Below are 18,936 nucleotides of genomic sequence, written 5' to 3'. Positions count from 1 at the left end.
ATAGATGATAGGTAGAATAATGTCCAAACACGTCCCTGTCCTAACTCTAGGAGCCAGTGAATGTGTTACTTAACATGGCAAAAGGATTTTGCAGGTGTTCAGTTAGGAACCTTGAGATGGGCTCTCATGTTACATATGACAGTCCGATCTAATCACATGGGTCCTTAAAAGCAGAGAGAACTTTCCCCAGCTATGGTTGGGAGGAAATGTGACTACCAGATGAATGGTCATAGAGATTTAACATTGCTGATTTTGAAGATGGATGAAGGGGCCATGAACCACAGGATGTGGTGGTCTTTAGAAGTTGGCAAAGGAATCTACAGAATCTCCCAGAGACCATCCAGAAGAATGCAGCTAACTCTAGCCATAAAGGCCTATGTTGAATTTCTAACCCACAGAATTGTAAAAGAATAAATGTGTTTTGTTTTAAACCATATACATGGAAAAACATTTAAAAGAATACACACTCCAGTATAATATCGTTTATGTCATCTTTTTTAATTACTTATTTTTCCTGATTTCAAAAATGAGTATATGCTACTTATGTAATAGAGAAATATTAGAGATGTTAAAGAATACATAATATATGCTAAAACAAATTAGCCTCTAAGACTTGGCCTAGAGGTGACATTATATGAAAAATCTAGGAGATGGCTTGTCACCCTATATCTTGCCTCTTCTGAGAAACTATACCTAAACCCAATTCCTCCAAAAAGTACTACCAATTTCAAATCACTTGATGCCTTTATTTTTATTCCCCATCACTCAAGTACATATGTTTGTATTTAACTACCTAATAATATCAATGTATTTCTACACTTATATGTACTTTTGAAAAGATGTTATTTGCTAAATAATAAATCCAACAAATATTTCTTGAGGATACTTTGTGTAGTCATCAGGTCATTTAGATGATATGTGTATTTTAGTCTTTATTAGGCCTGAAATGGTGCAATGTGACAAATCTCAAAGTCATATTAATAGAGCTCAAAATCTACTGAAGAAATTTTAAAAAGAAATTTTAGAGACTTGTGTGTTTAAAAAAAAAATATATATATATATATATATATATATATATATTATTTCAGAGAGGAAGGGAGAGGAAGAAAGAGAGAAACATAAATAATGAGAGAGACTCATTGATTGGCTGCTTGCTGCCCACCCTACACTGGGGATCAAGCCTGTGACTAGAATTAAACCTGGGACTCTACAGTCCACAGGCCAACACACTGAGCCAAACCAGCTAGGTCTAGAGACTTGTAGTTTATACAAGACTTGCCTATCTTCAAAAGCCCACATGGAACCCTTGAGGCCCATTCACAATCCAACCAATGTCAACAGGCAAGAGCTATTAACTGATACTAGAATTACCAATACTGGTAATAAACACAGCAAATGAGACAGTGTGACTCCTTAGAAGGTCTACTTCAGCTTAAAAATTTGGCTTTAATGAATTGAAAAATGTAGAGCATGCCAGTAATACCAGTTCTCACTTGAGCAAGAATGTGTTAGTTCTTATCACAGCAGCCATCTTCAGGGCTCTGAATGACCCTAAACTTAATTTGGCATTTGGACAGGACAATAGGTACTTTGCATGACTTGATTAGAGAATAATGCAAGACTGTTTCCTGTTAGGTCACTTTGATCCATGGCTGAGCCAAATTCCCTGGCCCTGTCACCAATAAAAATAGACCCCAGAGGAATGAAGGAAATAGAACATATTTCTAGAAGTAGGGATCTCAGTACTTTTTATCATGTCTTTATTCATCAAATATGTGTTGGATATTGTAACTGTGTTCTCAAATGTTGATGTGCATAAGAATTACCGAGTGTGTGTGTGTGTGTGTGGCGGGGGGGGGGGGGGGGGGGGGGTGGTCGAAGGGGGCAAGGGCGGGGTTCTACTTCCCAAGGAAACTCATTTGGCAATTCAAGGGTGGGGCCTCAAGATCTATATTTAACCAGCCTCTTAGGTTATTCTGAAGCAAGGCCTCTGCAGACCACTTTGTAAAAGGTTTTATTTGGTCCCCAAAGTGAATAATCAGCAGTTCCCTGTCATCAGGAGCTTGAGATCCAGGGGAGGAAGACACACTGTTGTGATGATATGATGAATGTAGTAATGAAAGTCCTAATGGCAAGGAGGAAAGGGTGCTCTGTCTAGGGGAGCGCCAACTTGAGGAAATTACCCAAAAGAGAAGAAGAAAGGGTCTTCTAGGCATGGAAATGGCCTTCACAAGACCACAATTATGAGAAGACATAAAAGATCAGGGAACAGTGAGCAGTTCAGGATGCTGGGAAGGTGAAGGGCACTCTAAAGATGGACAAGCCAAGCAGGAGGGTCTAAGAAAATAGCATGGATCTCAATTCACCACTAAGTCATTTCAACTTTATTTTGTAGGCAATAGGGAGTTGGTGAAAGTTTAATTTTTTTAAAATATATTTTTTATTGATTTCAGAGAAGGGAGAGGGAGAGAGAAGAGCAAATATTAATGATGAGACAGAATCATTGATTGGCTGCCTTTTGCTCTCCCCACAATGGGAATCAAGCCCACAACCCAGGCATGTGCCCTGACTAGGAATCAAACCCATGACCTCGATGTTCAATCACTGAGCCACACCAGCTGGGCAAGTTGGTGGAAATATTCAAGCTTACAGTGATGTGAAGAGATTTGAATTTGTCCATGAGAATATATAATATTGTGCGGATAATTACTCAACTAATATCTCATAAGGACCTGCCCTGTGCCCAATAGTGTGTTAAGTATTGGAGATTAGAAGAGAGATGTCACAGTTAGGAACTGTGACAGTCCAAACAATGAAAGCTGAAACTAAGGTCATGGCAGAGGGGATATACAGAGGGAACGGAGTGGGTCAAGAAGATGTGAGATTTAGTTAAACACACACACACACACAAAAAACCAAACAACAAAAAAACAAACAAACAAACAAACAAAAAAACACACACAAAAAAACCCACTACCAAACAAACAAAAAACATATTTGCTGACATTAAATTTAAGAAGCAAGGGAAAGAAGGTTTCCAATGTTTGGGAGCAGAGAGACTGCTATGGAGTGACTGACCCCACCCCTATTGGTATACTGAAGCCTAATCCACAATTAAATAGTAATAGGAGATGGGCTTTGGGGAGGTAATGAGATTGTGAGAATGGAGCTTTCATGAATGGGATTAGTGTCCTAAATAACAAAAGAGGTTCCTCCCTCCCCAACTGAAAGACACAGCAAGATAGTGGCCATCTGAAAACCATGAAGAGGGTTCTCACTAGAAGGTGACTATGTTGGCACCCTGTTCTCAGACTTCCAGCCTCCAGATCTGTGAAAAATAAATGTTTGTTGCTTAAGCCACCCAGATCATGGTGTTTTGTTAAAGGAGCCAGAACTAAGCTAGAAACTAAGTGTTTGTAATGATGTTAATGAAGATTTCCTAGACAAAGGCTTATCCCAGACTTAAATGTAAGTGGGTGATCCCAACCAGAGAGAGCACTAGTGTGAAAATGTGTGAGGTCCAATGGTGAAACATGGGCAGCAGTAAGTGGAGGAGGTGTAGTGAACCATAAAGGAGGTAAACCAAAGCTGAGTGGGGTCCACCAAAGAAAAGAAAGGGTCTGAGAGGAAAGAAGTAATCAGTAATTTTCAATTAACAGAGGTAGAGACTTTGTAATGTCTATTGGTTTCACCATCTAGGCTGCCATGGTGATATTAACAGGGACAACTTCAGTGGAAAGTGGGGGTGGGAACCAGATGTCAAAATGGAAGACATGCAGTAAAGAAGGAGGGAATGGATGGTGTGGAAGTGAAGTCATAGGCTGTAGACTACTCTCTCAGGAAAGCTGATCATGAGAGGAAGAAGAGAAAGGGAGGCAAAGTAAGAAGGTAGATAGGCCAAGAGATTGGGTTCTAGGGTTTCCATGAACATGTGTACAAAACCTCTTGCTTATGTAATAGGAAAAGTTGTAATGAAAAGTGAGCAGGTATAAGTTATATTTCATTTTTATACTTCTATTGTTTTAGAGTAAATAATTATATAAAAACTAAAGGTAAAAAAGCAAATAGAGCTGAGGTTTTAAGTACTAAGAATCAGTAAAAACAAAACAAAAGATTTCTGATCTTTAAAGTAGTAATCTCTTGATGGGGTTGTGAAACAGAGCTGCTCTGAGAATCAGAAGGAAAATGTTCAAGGAAGAGGAAAGATAAAGACATAGCCATTGCAGAGAGGAGAGTGGCTATAAAGATCCCAGCAGTTGGCAGACCCCACCTGGAACAGGTGTCCTTGTCTGAAACATCATCATACTTAGAGAGAAGCATGATTTGATTTGATTTTTTGGTTAAGCGATTGTGTAAGCAAAAAGAAAAATCCATAAAAATTGTCTTATCAAATAATAATGACCTTCGGTATTTGATTGGGAGTCTACTCAGAAGCAAATCATTTGGATGTAAAGCCACATTTGTGTTTATTTAGAAAAGTCAGACTGAAGAGTTTAATCGCTTCAACCATCAAACGCAGCCATGTAGTTTTATATTCTCATAAATAAGGTGCTGTTTTCAAATTGCTACTGCATGTGAAACCAGAACAGCAGTTTATATAGTTCCCTCAGAAAGCGAGTGCACTCTACCGGTTTCAGTCTCATGTTCTGTCTTTGTGCACGAGCATACTCAAGGGCGAAATTATATATGCACACAGTTGCAAATTGGCAGCAGTTACACACATTTAGATAAATGCCTAGAAAGCATCTTGGAAGAACACATCCCAAACTGATAGTGAGGGTTCACTGTGGACAAGCAGTGGAGGAAACTGAAATTAGGGCTGATGGTCAAAAGGCACTTTCGTTTTACCTGCAAAGTGAGTTGTTTACAATATAAATTTATAACATAGATTTCATAAATTAATTTTTAAAATTATTTTTTAAAAATAACCACCAACAAGATTCTCTCAGTCAGTTTTTGGAAGGTCAAATATGGTTATCATCCAGTAGAGAAACAAGTAAACAGAATATAACACAGGGAGAAATCAGTGATTGGTGCTTGCCAGATGCCTAAATGCAATGAATGATTTCACTAAACCAGAATCTTTTAAATTTTCCATGAGTTCTCTCTTAAAAAATAATTCAGTCTTTCTTTCTTTCACTCTTCTAGGTGCTCATGTTTCTTCGAACACCTGTTCTGTGAGCTACAGGGATAGTTTTATCTTTGCAAAGGTCATTTACCTCCTAATGATAAACATAAAAAAAAATGATAGCTCTTACTATTATTGTTAATCAAGTGGTGATGCTTGAAGCTATCATTCAAAGGGTTGAAGAATGAGCAGAGACTAAGGAATAGGATGGATGGAAGAATGAAGTTCTCAGAGACCATGAGAGATGCTAAAAGGGCTCACATCAGTAGCTCTATCCCTTGTCATGGCACGAGGTGAGTGCTGGGCTTAGAGATTTTGGACAATGAGAACATTTGGAAGAGAAGACTTGACAGTCAGTGGGAGATGATCAGGGAGATTCCTGAAGGGCCTCAGTTGAAGCTACTTGGAGAGAATTTGCAAGGAAAGATATTGGCCTTTGTCAACTTTTCCCATTGAGTTTGTGTAGCACTGGAGCATGCGGGAAAGCAGATTAAGTTTTCTGCTAGGGCTGCAAATGGTTGAATACCCAGAAGAACAAGAAAACAGAAATAAAGATTAACACATTGCTAAAATACTGTAGCTGGTCATGGGTTTTGGCAATGCAAGAGCACTAGACTACAGGCCTTGGCTGAATGGAAGAGGCAGAAGACAAAACTATCCTGTTATGAGAGAGAGCAAAAAGGGGGGTTGTAAGTGGCTAGAGAGCAGAAGAGAAAGGTGGACAGTTTATTTCACCATGCCTACTAGACCATAATTTCTTTAGGGAAGGAGCTGATTCTCGTTTTTTTAAAAATTATTATAGCTCTTATTCAATAAATGCTTTTAGTATTATGAATAAACCAATTTATGGGAATAGTTATCTCACAAGATCATTTCCCCACTAAGCCATGAGTTTCCTGAAGGCAGGCCCGGAGTCTTGTGGACTGATCTATCCAAACTGCACAGGAAAGCTCAGGGAAGTTTTCAGATGCACAGTAGCTATTGAATAGACAAATACACTGGGTCTTTTTGAGCTCTGATTTCTTTAACTAAAAATGAAAACCATAAAGCTGACTTCCATTCCCAAGCAGGGATGAGGCATATGTTATTATACTAGGCAACTTTGCTCTTAAAACTTTCCAAACCAACTCTTGAGCATATTCATTTAAATTCCTTAGTGGGCAGCTGATTTCCTATAGCTAATACTGCCTTCAATCATGGATGGAAATGAGTCAAGCAAGTGGAATAACACACACACACACACACACACACACATACACACACACACACACACAAAACTTGGCCATATATTTTAAAAAATTTTTCTCTCCTCATTTCTCCCTCCCTACCCCTCAGCCTCTACTCTATACAACAGTCACTTCCTGGACCAAACATTTATGACAAATTCAAAACAGTTGCCTGGGGTTTGGCTACTGCTTAACAGGTAGTTATAAACTATTCTGTGGTGATAACTAATATTCCAGCTAACTGAGATGGCATGAGGAAGCTGATTAAAGTAGCCAAGATGAAAATGTAAACATGGCCTTTATTGGATAGAGTAATTATAAATTACAGCTTTGTGGGATTTGTTGTTTTTTTTTGGTCAGAATCATCTGTGGTTTATCAAAATTTTGACACATGGCATAACCTGCCATTAATTTAAAAAAAAAAAAGCAAACAAACTGAAAAGAAAGAAAGAAAGAAAGAAAGAAAGAAAGAAAGAAAGAAAGAAAGAAAGAAAGAAAAAAGAAAAAAAAAAGGAGGGAAGAAAGGAAGAGAGAAAACAATCTAACACTAAGTAGGAAAACAGACATGGAAAACTTCCATCTTTCCAAGTGGGAAAAAATATTTAACTTGTTTTTCTGGTCTGTTTTGGGACAAAGCTTTTGACAAAAGTGTTCTCTCTCTCCATTTTGAAGAACCCCACAGTGGAAGGCACAGGCAGCTCAAAGTGAGATAAGAAGCCATGAAGATGTAGGTGAAAGAACAGAGCTAACTAACTAAGTTGCCAAACTCAAGTATTTATTTAAATGAAGCCCAAACTTGGCTTTTTTTATACATATAGAGTATCATTGATTTATGGAGATTATTCGATGACATTAATCTTCTGGTTATCCTATCTGATAAAATAATAATATGCAAACTGACCATCACTCCAACACACAAGATGGACACAAGATGGCCACCACAAGATGGCCAGCAGAGGAGGGTAGTTGGGAGGGACCAGGCCCTCAAGGGAGGGCAGTTGGGGGGGGGGGGACCCAGGCCTGCAGGGGAGAGCAGTTAGGGAGGACCAGGCCTGAAGGGGAGGGCATTTGGGGGCAACCAGGGCTGCAGGAGAGGGGAGTTGGGGAGAACCAGGCCTGAAGGGGAGGCAGTTGCGGGGGGACCAGGCCTGCAGGGGAGGGCGATTAAGGGTGACCAGGCCTGCAGAGGAGGGCAGTTGGGGGAGAACAGGCCTGCAGGGAATGGTAGTTGGGGGAGAACAGGCCTGCAGAGAACGGCAGTTGGGGGCAACCAGGCCTGCAGGGGACGGCAAATAGGGGCGACCAGGCCAGCAGGGGAGGGCAGTTGGGGAGGACCAGGCCTGAAGGGGAGGATGATTAGGGGTGACCAGGCCTGCAGGGAAGGGCAGTTAGGGGCAACTAGCCATGCAGGAGAGGGTAGCTGGGGGAGAACAGGCCTGCAGGGGAGGGCAGTTGGGGGCAACCAGGCTGGCAGGGTAGGCCAGTTAGGCATCGATCAAGCTAGCAGAGGAGTGGTTATGGGGTGATCAGGCTGGCAGGCAGAAGCAGTTAGGGGCAATCAGGCAGGCAGGCAGTTGAGCAGGTGGGAGCCAGCAGTCCTGGATTGTGAGAGGGATGTCCCAAATTGGAGAAGGTACAGGCTGGCCTGAGGGATGGACACACAGACACACACACACACACACACACACACACACACATTGTGCATGAATTTTATGCACTGGGCCTCTAGTACTATATAACTGTAAATTATTTTTTCTAAAATTGACACATTTAAATTTATACTGCTTAACATCTAATGAAAAACCTAATACTTTAACTGACTACTGTAATAGGAAATTAGTCCAGGGACATTTTGAAAAAATATGTACTATCTATATTACTTCTCTACCTCTATTAAAGTATTACAAATACTCTGCACTATAAAATAAAAAATTGCAAAAAAGATATTTTACCCCAAATCTGCAACAGTTCTTGATGCATACATAACATGTACTCTAGAATGTTTTTTTTAAGAAAAGAGAAATAAATATTAAAAAGAGAGTAATTTAATATTTTCACCATGAATATTGCTAATTACACTTAGAATGTAATATATGGATGATGATTAATATAAATGTTCTTGTTATTGATGTATTTATAAATCCCAATTGCACAAAGCATTGGATTGAGTATTTGTTTATTTGTTTAAATGTGATCTCTGTTTATGGCAGAGTATTCCTTAGCATGATGTAGGCTAACTCAACATTTTTAAATAAATGGCATGCATCTGAATTTCAGAGAAATTTTACTGCAAATCAAAACAAAACAACAAACTAGAATTCTCAAGAGTGCAACATGCAACATGAGAGGAATACAAAGATGAGGGAAGCACCAAGCATAATCCTTTCCTTGCCTCAGTGTTGGAACAGGAAGGAGCAGGAGCATCAGATACCACTGGGCATCTTGGGAGCATCTATTGTTCATGCCCTCTTCCTCTTTTCTTAAACCTGTATGCCCCCAAGTCATTTTCTGTGTACCAGCAAGGTGTGGAAAGTAGAGGAGAGAAGGAAAGAGCAAAGGACTGAACTTATAATAACACCACTTGCCACTAATAAGAATAGCAAAAACCTAAATACTGCTTACTTATTTATTTGTTCCAGGTACTCTTTTAGTGCTTTACATATACTAACTTATCTAATTCTCACAACAACCCTATGGTTATTCCCATTTTGCAGATGAAAAAGTTAAGTCACAGAAATGCAAACGTGTTTAAAGGGTAGAGGTAATTCAAACCTGGGAGCTTGGCTTCAGAGCATATCAACTTGTCTGCTACTCAAAAGTACAGCCACAAGAACACAAAGGGCTTGGGTATAAGTAATTTTCCAATTCCCTTCCACAAACTCATCACATTTAAGTAGGAGAGTCTCCATTTGCCTACTGGCAGAGTGCCTAGCACTGGGTATAGGCTCAATACATACTTGTAAAATGGAAGGATGTTTTGTGTCAATTTACAGTGGAACTCTGGAACATATGGAGTCCATAAAACCACAAAAACCCCAATTTGGTTGGTCTTAAAATAGACTAATTTTTGCCTCAATGCAGCCTAGAAAGAGCTTATGCCAATTAGAAAGTACATTCCACAGAGTTGCAGTGCATTAATAATTAAAAGTTAACCTGTTTTTCTCAAGATAGCAAATGGTATAGATTCAAACTAGATTTCTTATCTGTCCCTAAACTACAAATCATCCACAGTGTATCAGTTCTGACAGAGAGAGAGAAAAAAAAAAAGCTCAGAGAGGAAACGAACTGAGACAACATCACTTCACAGCACCGGAAGGAAAAACACACACACGCTTACGCCACTCATACTCTACGTGTGTGGTTGCTCAGTAGGGAAATGCTTGCAGCTGCCTTTAGAAGCAAGGCTGGTGGCTGCAACAAGAGAAGCCTTATCATGATTCAGGACTGAGCTGCCACCTCCTGCCTGCTGCCCAGAGAAAGGCCAGGGAGACCAGATGAGCCACCAATGGTGCTGCCCTGGGTGAGTTCTCAAACCATTGCTGTGACCTGAGGGGAGAAGTGGGGCGACTCACTCAGTCTCTGACTTCCTGAGTTGGTGTCAGACATCTGGTGGTGTTTCCCATCGCTAACACCCCTTAAATGGAGGTGGGAGGGACTCAACATGCCCCAGAGGAGAAACAGTGATTCCAGGCCTCCTGCAAGTTGACCTGGAAGCACTGGCTTTAATGCAACTTAAAGCCTCTGTGATTCTATTTTAAAAAATCATCCTGGGCAGGTACTTCCTGGTGTGTAAAGTAGATGGCTCCTCCCTCTCCCTACCGTCCTCAGAGAGCTTACCTGTGATAATCTTGAACTTTTGCTTTTCCTAAATTATCAGTACTGCAGTGTGGGCTGTCACTTCCATTTAGTGATGGATTAGAGTCATTATGTTGCCATCCATATTCAGCTTCTCTGGGAACGACTCCTAGGGGAGGCAAGAAATGGTGATTGAGAATTGAACTCAGTGTGTGTCCCAGCTCTGCAGAGAACTGGTCATCAGCATCCTCTCTAAGGGGCTCGGGACAAATTGCACTTGTTCCATCTGTCCATACTGGGCCACATAAAGAGCTCCATTCACACTTTTCTCTGTATTTATTAATTCATTTAACTCATTCATCCACAAAGGATTCAAGGCCACTTTTTATCTTGTTGAAATTATTTAAAAATAAAGAGCATACACAACTTCAAAGGAGGAAGCTATTCTAAAAGGATTATAGAATAGTTCCCCCATCTGAGGTTTCACTTTTGTGGTTTTAGTTACCTGTCTGTCAACTGTGGTCCAATAATATTAAATGGAAAATTCCAGAAATAAACAATCTCTAAGTTTGCAATTATGCATCGTTCTGAGTAGCACAATGACATCTTGCACTGTCCTGCTCAGTCCTGTACAGGATGTGAATCATCTTTTGGTCCAGCATCACTACACGGATATACTCCCCACCCACTATTCACAGTAACCGGCTCAGTTATCAGATCAACTGTCTTGGCACCATGATGCTTGTGTTCAAGAAAACCTTATTTTTCTGCCGAGACCGGTTTGGCTCAATGGATAGAGCGTCGGCTTGGGGACTGAAGGGTCCCGGGTTCGATTCCGGTCAGGGGCATGTACCTTGGTTGCGGGCATATCCCCAGTGGGGGGTGTGCAAGAGGCAGCTGATCGATGACTCTCTCTCATCGATGTTTCTAATTCTCTATCTCTCTCCCTTCCTCTCTGTACAAAAATCAATAAAATATATTAAAAAAAAAAACAAAAGAAACACCCTATTTTATTTCTTAATGGCCCCAAGTGCAAAAGTGGTGATGCTGGCCATTCAGATATGCCAAAGAGGAGCTGTAAAATTCGACCTTTACGTGAAAAGACAAGTTCAGTAAAATAAGATATTTTAGAGAGACTACACTCATGCAACTTTTATTACAGTATATTATTATAATTTTTATTCTATTTTATTATTGCTAATCTCTTATTGTGCCTAATTTATGCATGAAACTTTATCATAGGCATGTATGTGCAGTAAAGAACATCCTAATATATATAAAGAGCTAGGTGGTGTCACGACTGAATGGTCAACCAGTGAGTTTTGGGAAGCAGTTGATGGCAGGGCGGCGGGGGGGGCGGCGTCTTGCGGAGCAGTGGAGAGGCCTTGAGCATCGCGGAGGGTCCCGGGGCAGGGAGCTTCATGTAGCATCGCAGGGCGGCAGAGGCCATGTGACGGAGGCCAGGCTAGGCCTAGGAACCCTTATTGCACACGATTTCATGCATGCTGGGCCTCTAGTAGTTTACTTAAAGTTTGGTGCTACCCCAGGTTTCTGACGGTTTGGAAGGTTATCCTCCGTGGGTAAGGGGTGACTGCTGCATGTTGAAGGCTGTGTGGAGGCAGGCAGACTTCTCCCTGTGCTGATGATGAGAGGTGGGAGTGATGCTCCATGCTTTTCCCTCCCATAGGAGAGGCCCTCCTTTCCCCTAGAGGCAGGTTTCCCACCCAGAAGTGTGTGTGAGGAGCAATGTCCATGCCAGACCCTGGGAACCAGCCACGTGGTTTTCCTCCTTGGTTCTGTTTCCTTCCCCGTTTGGTTATTTTTAAGGAGATTCCTGTTGTAAGGATGGGGCAGGTGGAGCAGTGGAAAGGGAAGGACATGAAATCAGTTTTGAGTTAGAATTCTAACATTTTCCGTTAATTAATTTAACAGCCATCTAGTGAGTATCCACAATGTGGACGGCACTTTTAAGTCAAAACTTATATAAGTTGAAGCAAAACTGACATTGCCCCATCTCCTCTCTAAAGAACAGTCCAGAGGTTAATTAGTAAGTACACAATGTGCCTGACCAGCGTGGCTCAGTAGTTGAGCATCCACCTATGAACTAGGAGGTCACGGTTTGATTCCTGGTCCGGGCACATGCCCGGATTGTGGGCTCGATCCCCAGTGTGGGGCATGCAGAAAGCAGTAAATCAATGATTCTCTCTCATCCTTGATTTTCTATCTCTCTCTCCCTCTCCCTTCCTCTCTGAAATCAATAAAAATATGCATTTTTTTAAAGTACGTAAATGTGATGAGGACCAGAACATACTGTGGGGGACTTGATCTCACCTGGAGTTGGGGAGGTCTCCATAAGGAGGATGAATATGAGAACTGGAAATTCTGTGAGTTCATAAGGCTAATGCTCCAGACAGAGGGAACATTTACCACGCCCTCAGATGGGAGACCACAGGATTGTCCAGCACAAATAAGGCCAGTGGGCAGAGGAAGAGGGGAGTAGCTCAATATGAGCCTAAAAGGACAGCATTAAAAATGTTGCTTGTTCTGAAAGGCAAACACACTAAAGAAGCTGTGCTCTCACCTGCATTTTTAAGGGATCCCTCCTGATATGGAATGGAGAATGAATGAGAAGGGCCTTGTCTGTGGATCAGGGGTCCTCAAACTTTTTAAAGTGGGGGTCAGATCACGGTCCCTCAGAGAGCTGGAGGGCCGGACTATATGAACTACTAATTCCTACTATAACACCTCGGCTGCGCTCACTGCCCAAAAAACCTGGCGGGCCGGATCAGACTCTTCTGCAGGCCGCATGTGGCCCGCGGGCCGTAGTTTGAAGACCCCTGATTAAATCAATAAATTCAGCCACACAAGGACATCTATAGGAATACTGACAAGGTAAGAGTATACAATATGTACAATATATATTCTGTATATTGAGACAGAATATACAACTAGAAATTAGTCAGCTTAGAAAGGAAAACCAACAGGACTTGGTGGTGGACAGCAAGGATACCCAGCCCCAGATGAAAATTGAAGTCATGAGTCCAGGCGATACATACAGTCAGGCATCGATTAATGAGAGGATATGTTCTGAGAAATGTGTCATTAGGCAATTTCGTCATTGTACAAACATGTAGGCGCCATGATAAACAAAACAACATGAAGTTAAATCAAGCACAGGAAAAAAATGATACAATTAAGAGACACTGCAAATACCAGATGAGTAAGGCTACTGCCAGTGTATCACAGTATACTAGTTTACAGCAAACTTTTTTATTTATTTTTTTTTTTATTTTATTTTTTTTTTTAAATATATTTTATTGATTTTGTACAGAGAGGAAGAGAGAGAGATAGAAAGCTAGAAACATCGATGAGAGAGAGTCATCGATCAGCTACCTCCTGCACACACCCCACTGGGGATATGCCCGCAACCAAGGTACATGCCCTTGACCGGAATCGAACCCGGGACCCCTCAGTCCCCAAGCCGACGCTCTATCCATTGAGCCAAACCGGTCTCGGCACAGCAAACTTTTTTAATAAGTAGGAAGAGCACACTAAAATAATGATAAAAAGTGAAGTATAGGAAGTACATAAGCTAAAAACATAACCATTAATTCTCCTTATCGAGGATTATGTACTGTACATAATTGTAGGTGCTATACTTTTATATGACTGGCAGTGCAGTAGATTTTTCACACAACCATTGCCACAATCACGTGTGTAATGCATTTTGCTTGGATGTCATCATGGCTACAACATCACTAGGAAATAGAAAATTTGCAGTTCCGTTATGATCTCATGGGACCACTGTTCTACATGCAGCCTGTCCCTGACTGAAACACTGTCATGTAGTACATGACTATACTTAAGAGCATCAAATGAGGAAAGAGAAGGGTAGCTTAGAATTGAACATCGAAGAAATCCTAACATTTAAAGAGAGGTACAGGAGAATGAGCGCTTCAAGAAGACTAGGATGGTTTCTTGAAAAGTTAAACACAAAATTACCCCGTGACCCAGCAATTCTACTCCTACTTATGATTCCAAGAGAATTGAAAATAGGGACTCAAATAAGTACATGCACATGCATTTTCATTGAATCACTATCCACAACAGCAAAAAAATGGGAATGACTTAAATGTCCATCAACAAGTGAATGTGGTGTAACAGAAAAAGATGAAGTGCTGATACATGCTATAGCATTAAGTCTCAAAAACAATGTGCTAAGTGGAAGAATCCAGGCACAAAATGTATATGATTCTATTTATATCAAATATCCAGAATAGATAAATCAGTAGAGGAAGAATGCAGCTTGATGGTTACCAGGGCTGGTGGCAGTGAAAAGCAACTGCTTAAGGGGTATGGCATTTTCTTTTTGGTGATAAAAATGTTTTGAAACTAGATGGAGGTGGTGATTACATTCAGCATTCTGAATATATTGAATATTATACAACTGTCTCTTTAAAATGGCTAATGTATATTATGTGAATTTCACTTCAATATTAAGAGAGAAAAAAAAAAAAAAAAAGGAAGAAGACTCGGAAGGTTTAACCAGAGGTGAAGGAGAATACAGGATGTATGACTTCGGTCAGTGTTATAATTCCTGGTGCCTCTTCCTCTATATGAACATAAGGGAAGTAGCTATGCTGAGGGCTGTGGTAAAGATTACATGTGATAATATGTCAAGTTGCTGGCAGAGAAGAGTGCAATAGAAGCAGGCACAGTCCCACCTACAATCCTTCAGGCCTCATCAGGACTGGGCTGACTCCTAGCAGCCTGAATCAGAACCTGAGATCTTTCTCCAAGCCAGACAGCACCACTGCAATTGCCCAAAGGCAAATGAAAATGCCCAGAAATCAACTCTCCAATAAGCTTTAACAGTGGCTCCCACTGTGGGCACATGCCCCATAGGGGGGCGATTTGATTTTTAAAGGGGGAGGGCAGCTCAAGAATGAGTTATAAACAGTGAATTTTTTGCATTTCTTATGGTTCTAGGGGCCTCATATACAGTATACAAATATATATTGCGACATAGTTATACATTTTAGTTCTCCGTGATATGTTTTGAAACTTTATTTACTGTTTTTTATACCATTTCACATTATTATTTATTTTTTAACAATTTCTTAATGATTTCTTCCTTGGTATTTCAACTGTCCTTTTGTTCTTTTATTTTTCTTTCATGGATGCCATGTTCTTTGGAAGCTTGTTTAGACCAAGTTAATGGCCTTTTAGGCTTCCTCCACATGAATAGGAGTTCACTTTTTGAAAAGTAAGAATTATATGTCACAGGGGGAGGGCATCAGGATTTTACAGATGCTTAGGTGGGGCATGGCCAAAAAAAAAAAAAGTTTGGTAACACTGAGCTATAAGGACCCCAGTTCCCTCATGCGTAAGTGTAATAACTCTTAAGATACATGTCTTACCTTTTCCCAAAGTTTCCACATTTCCCACCATAGTTGCTGTGCCCTTCACGGCTTTCCTTTCTCCCCTTTTCACTTCCCCAACGCCAACTCCCCACCAAGGTGTCCTGGGATCACTTCTTAAACTACATGCACTTGAATCCTGTGTGAGCTCGGCTTCTGGGGGAACTCAAAACCACCTGCAGCACATGCTGTGCATACTCAAGTTGGTTCATCCTCTGTTCTCCAATGACAAACTCTTTGACCTTAGTGTCTGCATTTTGATATTCCTCATAGCCATCTCAAGGCCCTGTGAGGGAAGGTCCCCCTCCTCCCCTCTGAGATCCCTTGGGAGGAAGGACCCAGGTTAACTTTTACAGGAAGAGCTCCTTTAGACTCAACATGTTTTGCATAAAGCTGCATCCATGAAGTCACATCCTACTATTCCCCTCCAGTTTCCTTCTGCTTATCTGTCCCCCTTCATCTCATTTCATCAGAATTTCCAAAGTCTGGATACCCTATAATAATTTTATATGGTATGCAATACACAGATGTGTTATTAAATCACATTGAATCACTAGACTTTGTCACAGAAAGAAAGCATTTTCATTTTCACTCTTTTGATTTGGGCCTGATCTTAACATCCTCTAACCATTGTCATTTACCTTTTTAACAAAGAGAAAGTGGATCTCAGGCTACGAGCCATTGGTAGGGAATGGTAGCTAGCTAAACGGTAATAGCATGTTTTGTGGGTGGTTTTTTATTTTGAATTTATTTTTCGTGATTATTTGCTAGTAACTGCAATGGCACTGTTTTTATTTTAAAAATGGTATAAACATTTTTAAAAATGGAATTGTCTTTAAATAAATAAATGAGGGACAATTTATAGAAAGAAATATGTTTCTGATTGTACTGGCAGCACAATGGCAAACACTGGCAGGTGGGACTTGAGTGAGAGAAGATGGTCAGAGCCCCATAAGAGCTGTTGGAGAGCATGGCTATGTCCTACTCATCCAGTGCCTGGCCAGTGTGTGTCGCAGGGTAAGGAATGGTGTGGGCCAGGGCAGAGGATGTCCAAGCTGCCCTTGTTTCTTGTAGGCCTTTTTAGTCATGCCAACAAATAACTTCATTCTCCACATTGGCTCCCAAATATCCAGGCAGCGCTGGTATAGACTACTGAAAAGTGGCACACCCACAAGCTTCCTTATATGGTAGTTCCAGAGGAAAAATACTCGCGGTTTAGAAGTCACTCTGCAATGGTGAAATGAGATGACAGGCAGAGATGTCACTACATCCACATTCCTTTTCACAGTCTCCTCGGGTAGAAGGTTTGGTTCACAGAGGTCTATACCTCAGTTGACTTTGGTTTTAATTTCTATAAGCACCTGTTCTTGTCCAAGCCCCTGGCCCATCCATTTGCCAAGGAAGGTGATAACGAAGGTCTAGTAATCCAGGTACATTTCAATTTAGAAATTTTAAAAGTATTGTGAAACATTTCACACTACAAAGAGAAATGTATAATGTATATGCATATTCTAAATAATAATGGAAACAATAAAACAAGTACATGATCACCTTACCAACCCTCAATTGAGCCTGCTGCACGCCCCTCACCCAGTGTGCCCGTGGGCACCCATGCCTCCCTCAAAGGGAACTGCAGACTTAAATTTTGTGTTACTCACTTCCCTCACTTCTTCTTTTAGACTGGCCTCATATGTCTTTGTACACATATATGAATATGTGTATGTGCAATTTTTATATATTTCCACACAAATTAACTTACATATAATTAATGTGTATATGCAGTTTATTTTTGCCTGTTTGGGAAATTTTCACAAATACAATCACATAATATTTATTTTTCCAAAACTGGATCTCAGGCTCCACATTATTTTGGAGGCTCATCCATGCCAATGCAAATAGGTATGGATGGCCCATTTTCCTGGTATCCTATTGTGCAGACATACATCTATCACTTCCATCAATGGGCAGTGCTAGGGAGTTGCCAGAGATGAAGCCTCAGAGTGTAACTTCAGGAAGGCACAATGCTCTCCAAATTTCTCCTTCTCTGACCTATTAAATATTACCAGCACAGGCAAGAAGCTTTGTCTTATGTTAGAAATAGGTTTTAACTGTGGATGTGAAGTGAATGAACTTGAGGGTCAGGGGGAAAAAAATTCAAGGGAGGGAAGAGAACTAAAACAGAGACAAGGAAGAGGTATCATTGACTCCTGAGATAAAAAGTACTTTGGGGTGAAAAATCGTGTTGATTGCTGGAACATTCATGAAAGCTTTCACCCTCCCAGTCCATGTCCCCTGCCACATAAACCCTTGGTAGAAGGGTGTCTATGAAAACTCTTTTTAAAAAAATATGTTTTATTGATTTTCTTTTACAGAGAGGAAGGGAGAGGGATAGAGAGCTAGAAACATGGATGAGAGAGAAACATCTATCAGCTGCCTCCTGCACATCCCCCACAGGGGACATGCTCACAACCAAGATACATGCCCTTGACCGGAATCAAACCTGAGACCTTTCAGTCCGCAGGCAAACGCTCTATCCACTGAGCCAAACCAGCTTCGGCTTTAAAAACTCTTTATGAAAGCATCCTCCTCCAGATGGCACACGGGAGCCGCCAGGGCCCATCGCTTTGTTGAATCTGGAAGAGGACCACATTTTGTACCAATGTATTTTTAGAGTCATCTTCTCCTTACATTATATGGGACTAATTAGCACAGTGTTTGTGAACCCTTTGTAACCTTTAGACTAGTTTCCATGACTCTGAAATTCCCCACCCACAGCTTCACTCGTAAAGAGAGGAAATATTTAGAGGAAGTGATACCATCAGCCGCTCAGCTTCAGCATGAGAAGTATTTCCCGCCCCCTCAGAGCCCAGTGGGGGGCCTGGGCCTCACCTGACGCCCTCGCAGCGTGGCTTCATTATGTGCTGGGCTCTCTCAGCACCTGCTTCTCTAAAGAGAACACGTGCAGGTGCCTTGCATCACTAGAGAAACGAAACAGCGAGGAGGTAACACTCTGCCTAGTGGAGAAGTTGAGGTCAATAGCTGGTGTCAGGGGTTGTGTCTGGTTTTGGTGCCTGTGGGAGTTTGGTGGATGAGTGTGATTTTGGGAATGAAATGTGTTGACTGATTCACTGAAAGAGTAAATAACAAAGGAATACTGTATTGTTAGGGGTTCCTCAGAGAAACAGAACCACTATGATGTGTGTGTTTACAAATATGTATACATAGAAAATAGGCTCATGTATTTATGGAAACTATAAAAATCTGCAGCCTAGGCTGGCAGGTGAAAGACCCAAGAAGAGTTGATGTTGCAGTTGAGTGCAAAGTCTGCCAGTGGCATTATAGGGCAGGAAAAGTCCGTCTTTCTTTT

Source organism: Pipistrellus hanaki (assembly GCF_964339955.1).
Source record: "Pipistrellus hanaki genome assembly, chromosome: 2".
Taxonomy (NCBI): Eukaryota; Metazoa; Chordata; class Mammalia; order Chiroptera; family Vespertilionidae; genus Pipistrellus; species Pipistrellus hanaki.
This window is presented reverse-complemented; position numbering follows the sequence as displayed.